Below are 10,122 nucleotides of genomic sequence, written 5' to 3' on the forward strand. Positions count from 1 at the left end.
ATTGCAAGAGATGGGGTGCACTGCATATGTGTGCGCGTTCGCTGCAGTTTTAATCGGCGAGTCATCGATGATGAGGATTTCACTTGAGCTAGTAGTCCGGTTCATCACTACAGCCTCTGGCTTGACGAAGATGGGCTTGCTACCCCTCACATGGACCATAGTCAAGCAATCCTCCTGCATTAGGAAAAAGTCAAATGGTAATATTACTCGCGTCTGATCGTGCATCATCTGTAGCAACGTTAATGCATTGTGGCGCATCATGGATGTCCAAACTCCCAATTGCAAATTGAACCCGGCCCTCTGTTTTAAGTGTCGCATGGTCATTATTAGATCCCGCAGTTTCTCCCGTGTGATTAATGTGAATCTGTCTCTTTTGACCAACTTGCGACCGCAGGCTTTGGAGGGTGCAATGACATTCGAGGACGAGCCACGCTCATGGGAGAAAAGGACACCGTTCAGATCAAAAATGACACAGTACCTTCGCCGTGACTCTGAAATGAAATGCGTCAGCATAAAAAATGGTACAAGTCAATTTTACCATCTACAATATTAGCGAATGGTGCTCCCGATGGTCGTTGAGAGGGTTTTGGTCGAGGAAACGTGAAGGGCGGAAATACTCTCCTCTGCAATGTGGGGCCAATCGCATCCGATGGCATGTGGGCACATGCCATTTCAGCTGTAGACTCTGGTACAACTGGCTCAACAGTGGCATGGGGTGGTTCCGATGGCGTGTGATCACACGCCATTTCAGCTGGTGCCTCCGTTGGCAAAGTGGACATGACCGAACAGGCAGCAGGGGCGGTGTAGGGAGGTTCCAACGGCGCGTAGTCAGACGATTGGGCACACGTTAAGTCCGTTGGAAATGAGGATACGACCGGCTCGGCAGCTGGGGCGGCTTCATGCGGGTCCAATGGCGCCTGGTCACCGTCAGTTGGATACGTGGACAAGATTGACTCAGTGGTATGGGCAGCATCAAGTGGAGCGTGGTCAGCTTGCTTGGCGTTGATATGGATAGTAGCCTCCACCAGCTCTGATGACTCTTGCAGGCAAGTAGAGTCCACTGGCGGATCCATATGCATGTCCAAATATCTCCCTTCGATTGAGATGGTATCCTCCCGTGCTACTAAAAACAAACTCATTAGCACATTGAATCGACTATACTGTATTTACCATCAACTGCTATTGAGGAACTAGGACCGATATCACTTGGGCGCACTGCTGATTCTGAAGGATTGGACATACGTTTCGACCCTTGCTTGGCACTATCCTTCCTCGACACTAAAGGCTAGAGTTTGTATCTTAATTCAACTGAATAATCTCTACTTACCATTTGCTCTACGACCTACATGGACAATGTTAGAAATGGTAAAAGGTTAGGAATGGATGTACTATTATTTACCTGATGGTTTGTCTTGTATGACCTTCCTCCGCTGCTCTTTGGCCACCTCAGGCTAGCCATCGTCGTAATCATCGTCGTCGTCGTTATTTTGATCGTCACCATTGTGAGGACCATCCAAGTCCTCTTCGTCCTCCTCTTCTTCGTCCTCCTCTTCTTTGTCCTCCTCTTTGTCCTTTTGCTCTTCCTGCTCATTATCTTTCTCTGGCTCCTCATCCCCCTCCTGCATTTCTTCCATAGGCTGCTCAAGCTAGATGGCTTGTTCTTCCAGGACCATCTTGGGAAAATCATCTGGCCGAGTCTCCATCTCAAAATACAAGACATCCATAGCCTGTTTTAGTGCATGACCTAGGACCGTATCCTCACCCGACTGTCTTAACATGGTTTCTGCACGTTCTTGCACCCTTCGAAGACGACGAGATGAGAAAAACGTGGCCCTGACTTGAAAAGCATCCCTCATCCATTGTACCTCTCCATTGAGATTGGGGAAGGGGAGTCCGCCATAGGAATCTGAGTTAGGAGGTGGTGACTACCTGCTTTCACTCAGCCCTTGATCTGCAATGAATGGCATGAGCACACACGCCATAACCGCGAGGCATTACCTATCATCTTTTCGTTGCCCTTCTTCCTTTTCGAATCAAACGCCTCTGATCCCGACGACTGTCCAACGTGCTTTCGCTTTTTATGACCACTGTCAGTTTGAGCTTGGCTGGTGCTTGCCTATTTTGCCTTTGAAGAAGTGTCTCCTGCAAGGAATGGCATGACACCACATGCCATTGCAAATATAATTTGTACCTCCTTTTTTCCTATTGCTTGTCTGTTTGTCCTTCTTCGACGCGCCACCAGTGCGCTTTTCAGTCCTCGTGTCTGAATATTCACAACGATCTATAATCAAAATGGCGTGAGGCCTCACGTGACCTTACCTTGTGCAGGTTGTGAGCTTGGCCCAACATGGGTATCTTCAACAGTAGCTGTTAACGCCGTTTCAGCATCTGGGGGTGGCCACGCTCCTGCATACAGAGCTTGTGAGATAACATTTAAACTTAAAGTGCATACTCACCAGGTTCGCAGAGAAGATACTGTTTTTCTTTGGCAACTGTAATTATATGCTCCATTGAAGTCACCTCTTCAATGGAGTTTGTCACCACAACACACGGGACACCCTTGAGTAGTGCGGCTCGAAAGAATAGTCCGCCGCAGTTGTACTCGACAACACATTTGCCCTTGGAGTCGGAAGCAGGTGACCCACCCGCTATTGCATTGAAGACCCAGCTGAGCATTTCCCATGCTGCACCTGGAGCTTTCTTTGGATTCGAAAGCTCCATAGCCGTCTTCAGTTCCTTAGGCACGGGTAAATTGACCTCCCTCAGATCAATTCGATTGGCCTTGTCGAACGAAGCTGGGAAGTCACTCCAGTCCCACTCTGCTGCAGGACCAATAACAAGGGCGAGTGTGAAGATGCAGACATTCGTCGGTATCTTCTTCTTAGCCATTATCCCATGGATCTCCCGCATCTCCTTGCCTTTCAACCGAGCCTTCACCTCGTTCAAGGCCTTCCAGAACTTGTGATAGGATTTGGAGTCGTAGATCATATAGTGGACTGAAGATTCCACCTCCGCAAGTCCCACCATTAAGTCAATGATGGAGCTGACTTCGTTTGCATGAGTGATCTCCTCGTTTGTGAAGTCCATCACACAAAAGATGTTCTTGACCTGCTCATCTCCGCGGGAAACAATGCTCCTCCACCTTTGATCCTCATCCGAATTCAAGTATACCCAGTAAGGTTCTCGATAGGCCTCTGCTGCGGGGTCGAGCTGTTTCTGAAGCCGGCGGTCGACATCACTCTTAATGAAATTTGGATACTGATCCAACTTCTCAGCTTTACTTTACGTGGCATCCCGCAGCAGATCGATGAACTTGGGGGCCCCCTTCACGTACTCGTCGATGTCTTCATTTGACAAATCTAGCTCTTCCATCATCTCTTGCGTGGTGTCGATGCTCACCCTCTCCACGGCCACTTGCTCGAAGATCCAATCCTTCAATAGCGCACGAGCTCTCAGAGTCGTGCACAAGTCCTCGTATGTCACAATATGGCCGGGAGTCATTTTGGTCTTGTTGAAGACTACCTCACCACATAGAAGAGCATTAGCTACTGTCAGAAGGTCGTCGTCGTCTAGAGACCGCGAGAAACGCAAGGCGTTGAGCTTCAAATCATTGGGCTTCCGGCCGTCCTCCACACCCATTGAGTTTGGCAACTCCCCGTCATGGTACCTCCTCAGCACATCTACCCATTTGTCAAAAACAACTTTTGTCGCGAGTAGAATGTTATGGATGCTGAGTGTGTCATTGACCCCCAGTGTTTTCGAGAGAAGACTCGAGAATTCCTGCAATGGAAATGGCGTGAGGCCACATGCTATGCCACATGCAACGAGGCTTACCTGCCAGGCGCTAGTTGTTAGTGCACGTCCTTGTCCTAGTTTTTGTGGCTTCTTCAGTTGAACCCAGAGCTTCCGTGTTCGTGCCAATGTCTCGTGCAGACCCGATTTGTAGCACGTTTCTTGCTTGACATTCTGCGTGTGGGAGATGTATATGATAGATCGGAGGGGCGAGTTGCCTTTTATCAGGCGGACAACTCTTGTCTTGAAGACTTTCTTCACCTCCTCGCCCACCATAATATCCACAACTATCTCTTGCATCGCCAAGCTAGAATGCTGCCCGGAGACGGCATAGAACCGGATGTTCTGATCATCCAACACCTTCCTATTGATCAAGTCTGGAAACCTCGTCTCGCCCTTCATTGTTCGGTAGTAGGGGATCACGTCTGTGATGTCGGGTGTTACTAGACTTGCCAGCATCTTTTGCTTCAGTTTCTCCACCCACTCATTAGATACTAGCCTGTGGTTGTATTTGCTTTGGATGTCGATACGGCTCACGTCGATTGTATATACTTTGTTGGAATAGTAACAAGTACTATTATCTGCGACAATTTTTGCTGCCTCTTCTTGCTCTTTCTGCTCTTTGCGGCTCTTCTTTTTGGTGGGTGTAGTGTTCGAACCCGAGGCAATGGCATCACCGAGTAGCTTCTTTTTTGGAGGAGAGTCGGAAGTCGGCTTGAGCTTGACCACCCTTTTCTGCTTCGGGGTAGTTTCCAGATCGACCCCCTTCCCCTTCGCTTCGTGAACTGGAGTCACTCTCAACGGCTCAATGTTGGAATATAGTTTTTGAACATCGCCGTAGGTGAGGTCTGTGGATTCCATGTGATCTTCATAGACCCGCAGCGTCTTTGAAATTGTGGGCCTCCTGGACAACCTCTCCCTAGCTCCCTCTAGGAATTCCTCATACCCGCTGCCCCCCTCCGGGAAGCCGCTAGGATGTGCAAGGTGGATCTTGAAGGCAGACGTTGTCTCTACCACAAGTGCCAGTCCATATTCTTGCATGGAACTGCATGGAGTGTCTGTCACTTGGATGAGGATCCCCATGCATTCTTTTCTCCCACCATCTGTGTTGTACAACCTCAGATCCTCGCCTTCCATCCCGAAAGTCCAACTGGTGAGCTCCTCCCCCTTCTTTGCATCCACATTGACAGTGGCTGGAAGAAAAACGCAATTCCTCACCTGTTCAGAAATGCACAACAATTAGAGCTGACAGATGAAAAGCTAGTAGCTGGAAATAACGTGAGGCCACACGCCATTCACCACTGCATCAGATATCTTGAGGCTGCATCCTAAGATGGCGTGAGGCTACACGCCATCTGTAACCAGACTGCACTCGAGAGCTCAATCGGTGCATGCCAATGTTGCTATTGAATGGCATGTGGCCTCATGCCATTTTCTACTTGGCCTAAAAGACTTACCATTTGAAGCCGAATGGAGGCGTGACAACTGGACTCGTTGGCGAATGTGCACTGTGTGTGCAGCGGATCGTAGCAGCAAGGCTACTCTGCCACTTACAGTTGGAGAGTGGCGCTGAAATCTCCCGGGACGCCAAGTGGGCTGCGTGGAGTGGGCGGCGGAGTTGGCGGCAAAGTTACAAACTAGGTGTGTCTTGAAGTGGACGCCGATGCACACGAGCGCGATGCGAGCGCAAGTGTGATGCAAGCGCGAGTGGACGCCAATGCACACGAGAAACCTGTAGAGAAGTGGGAGCGCGATGCAAGCGCGAGTACGAAGCAAAATGCAAAACCTAATCTCACACGCGCGAAATGTCACGACGGTTGGTAATCCCGCCACGTCATCATTCCTCGGACTTGGGCGCCACCATTAATTTCTGGATCGCCGCGCGCATGCATGAAATCCAAAAGAGATCCGCAACGTCATCATTCCTTGGACTGCATACACGCGAAATCCAAAAGAAAGATCATGATTGGGATATCATTTAATACCCTCGCTATATTTATACCATGCATGATTGGATATTCCAAAGCATCTTGTATTTCCAAAAATGCCAGATGTTCAGCTAAATAAATTGTTAGAGGATTTGATGTGACGTTCAAGCGTGTGGGCTCATGCAATGTTGATCCCAAAAAATGCACCAAAAAATGCTCGGTGTCATCTGGCGTTATCTCTTGAATGGCGTGGGGCCGCATGCCATTTTCAGGAGCACATAGGAGTATATTCCTAGAATATTCTGACATGCGCGAGATTGTTTTGAGTTTCCTAGAGATCCAACCGTTAGATCGCAACTAAATTTTACAGAATGGTATACAATGTCCTTCTTGATGACCCTGCAAAGAAGCATCTCGATCGGACACCACATGAGACCACACAAGCCTTACAATGTTTCAGGGGCATTTGCCATAGATCCGACCGTTATTTTGCTCCAAGATTCTACAGTTTGGTGTGCATTGACCTTTCCATCGACACTGCAAAGGGACATCACAATCAGATGCGAGATCACAAGAAACCAACTTCACTAACTCTGGTTTCACCAAGATCTACGTAAGGAGTTATTAAATGAAAGGACCCTCTCTATTGAAATGTGTTTATGGTCCTAGGGACATTGTGACATATCAAAGGATTTTGTATCAAGTTCTATATTTGCATGTTTATCAAGCTATTGAATTGCTAAACCCTAAACCCTAAACCCTAAACATGTGGCAAATGCTGCGTGAAGAAAGATGCCCTTCCTAGGCAAATGCTGTAAGAGGCAGATGCCGAGCAGATGTATCTCAGGCTAGCGAAGGGGACAAACGAAAGCTAGCTATATGTAAACGCCTGAGTTTGGACTTCCCGGGAGGTCACCCAGCCCAGTACTATTCAAACCCAAGGACGCTTAACTCCAAATATCCCAAGACCCTTAACCGATTGGAAAAGGGGGTGCACTCTTATTCATGGGCCCTTTCCCTCTATATTTGAACCCAACGGATCGTCTCTCGAGTCGTTCCCTTTGGTTGCTTACACTATAAACATGACGGGATGCAAATAGATTAATAGGCTGGTCTTGCGAAAATCAAAAACCATAATTAAAAACATTGAAAATGCACAAAGAAAGGTTTATATATTTTTGAATTTTAAGCAACCAAAGGAATGTAAGTAGGGCATGTGTTTGTAAGTTTAAAAATGCCTCAACCACTTAAATTCCCAAGTAAATAAAGCTGTTTCAATTTTTGGTACAGGTAAACTTTATAGCGTGTGGGCTCATGCAATTTTGAACCCAAAAATGCACCAAAAAATGCTCGACTAGCATTATTCTTTGAATGGCGTGTGGCCTTATATTGCCATAAATGGACGTACACACACAGCATAATTATTCCTTTACATGGCGAATAATCTTGGCGCGGATCGCTGACACGACATGGCAAAGTTCGAATCACTGACATGGCACAGCTGGATCGAGGCAAGGACATGATGTGACAAAGTTCAACGTCCGACAGCAAAGTCTAGAAGCTACTCAGTTTGAAATTTGTCAGAGGAATCATAAGATCTGGTTTGTCAGAGGATTTGATGTGACGTTCAAGCGTGTGTTATTTTTGAATTCTCGAACTCATTCCTAGGTCTATCATTTTTGTGCGCCGTGTTCTTGGTTCCACTGAGCGCAGTGAGCGCTGCTTGTGTAAGCGGCGTTGTGAGCTGTGGTTTATGCGTCTACAAGCAGTTGTGGCATTGCGAGCGCCATTGCGAGCGGCAGTTTATGTGAGTGGCAGTTTGTGCAAGCGGCGCTACGAGCAGTTGCGGTGTTGCGAGCGGCACTACGAGTAGTTGCGGTGTTGCGAGCGGCACTGTCTTTGGTGTGGCTACCGCTTCCTCTTGATATTCGGCACTTGTGCTTCTTGGTATGTTCACCATGGAATGGCTTAGGACCACATTTAGAAATGGCATGAGGCCACATGCCATCTTGGGCCCTTGCAATTTCATGGCTAGCGTATTGTCATGTATGTTTTTACTTGCCTGCAGCTGTGTGTATATCAAGATGGCATGAGGCCTCATGCCATCTTTGGCCCCTGCTAGCCTATTGCCATATTCCTTTTGCCTTGCTACAACTGTATATATTTTTGTATGGGTGACTAGTCACGCACACAAAAATATATACAATTGCAGCAAGGCAAAAGGAATATAGCAACAGGCTAGTAGGGGCCAAAGATAGCGTGAGGCCTCATGCCATTAGTGGTACCACTAATGGCATGAGGGCTCATGCCAATTTTGTGAATGCAAAATTTCACGTGGGTGTCAATAGCATGTTTGAATAATGGCATGTGGCCTCATGCTATTTGGTATGTTATGATTTAGGCCATTCTCCAATCATTTTTTGTATGGTCTTAACTTCTTTTCTACACTTTCAGAATGGCCTTCAGGGTTGGGGAAAAGGTTTACATTTTGAATGGTGGGAAGAGAGTTGCAAAAGGGACCCTTGTGTCTATGGATCGGAACTTTGTTATACACTGTCAAAGGCTTGGGGAAGGCAATGCTGCTGTATCAGTAGAGACTGTCTTCGATGGGAATGTGGTCGCTATTGAACGAGGAGAGATGGTCGTCGGGGTAAATGTTGTTGTTGCCTTGAAAAATCTGCAGAAGAAAGCAGATGTTGGGGACAGCACAAGTGCGACGCATGTTCCCTCCGTGGATCTTAAGAACCGTGCTACATGGATTCAGGCAAAGGTGTTTCTAAACAACCCCGAGGGGGAGGTGGTAGCTAAGGGCTTAGCCACAGTTGTCGATCCAAGAGATGCGGTTGCTAATCAAGAATTGGGCTGGGATGATATTGGAGTTGCGATTTTAGAGGTTGTTGACACAGAAGAAAACAGTCTGACTATTGGAAGCATTGTGCGGTGGAAATTGAGGCATTTAGTGTTTGAGAATGTGAAGGATTCACAATCAAACACCACTACAATTGATGACAGAACATCTCTTCATGGGAAAAGAAAGTACACCTTCCTACAGTGCAGCCAAAGGGATCTGAGCAACGAACCGAAAAGGCAGAAAATGGCGATGGAGGTTCGAATGGTCTCGACAGTTGTTTGTTGCAAGAGGAGGTGCTGTCAACATGCTGATTGGGATGCTATTGAAGAGGAGAGAGCAAGATACAAGACATTGTCCTGGAAGGCAGCTCGCAATTTTGTGTATGAGGCATTACGGTCATCTGTTGATGCTTCAGAACATCAGGTGGGGGGCATGGTCTTCCAGAGGGGTTTGGTCTGCATGAAGGCATGGAGAATCATTTATGGAGTCCCTCGAAGCACATTCTACAGAATCAAAACTGAGTTCGAAGAACAAAGGGTTCAACAGGCAGTCCATGGGAACGACGGTACGCACAAAACCAGGGGTCATGTTGTATATAGAGAGGCAATCTTCAAGAGGTTTGTCGAGACATGTAGCGAGCAGCAACCACATAAAACCCGCCTCTTGGAAGATGGAACACGAGACACCCAACGAGTTCTCCCTTCCATGTATACCAAGGGGGCCATATTGGAAGATGTGAATCGGGAACTCCAGAGTAATGGCTACAGGAAGCTGAGCCAATCTAGATTTAGTAGATTGTGGAGCAACAGGTTCAGGGATGTGAGTATAGGAAAGTACTCCAGCTTTTCAAAGTGTGACGAGTGCACTGCTATCAAAATGGCTTTGTCGAAGAATTCTTGCAGCGCTCAAGAGCGAGAGACGTTGGTTAGAAGGCAGCTCGACCACAACATCGAGCAGAGAAGCTGCAGGACTGCATATTATCATAACAGGATTCTCTCCATGGAGAGACCTGACTCTTACCTCTGCATCATCCACGACAAAATGGACCAGAAAAAGACATGCTTACCTCGACTCAATCCTGCCCCCAAGGCAATCTCTTCATCCATGCAGCTGCCTGTGTCTTTGTTTGGCATAATCGCTCATGGGCATGGTGCCCAGAACTATGGGAACTTCTTTGTACCTCTATGGGGTGGCGGGGGTGCAAACATGATGATTGCGTCCCTAGCAAAACACTTAAGGTCTCTGCAAAGTGCACATATTGAGCTGAACAGCCAACCCTTGCATAAGGCCCTTGTCGATCGAACCCCATATAGGGTTCAGCTAGAGGAGGAGCAAAGGCTTGCAGTATCGCGTGGGGCCCCATGCCATCCCAGTGAATATGTTGGCCGTCAGATTGTAGGGTTATCACGTGAGGCCTCATGCCATTCCGACGAGGCTGGTCGCCCGGTGAATGCACAGCCTCATCCAAATGAAGCAGAATCTCAAGGAAGTTCTTGCGGCCGATGTGGCCTTCCTCCCCATCTTCTGCTCCAAACAAACAATGCTGGCAGT

Source organism: Selaginella moellendorffii, unplaced genomic scaffold (assembly GCF_000143415.4).
Source record: "Selaginella moellendorffii unplaced genomic scaffold, v1.0 SELMOscaffold_126, whole genome shotgun sequence".
Lineage (NCBI taxonomy): Eukaryota > Viridiplantae > Streptophyta > Lycopodiopsida > Selaginellales > Selaginellaceae > Selaginella > Selaginella moellendorffii.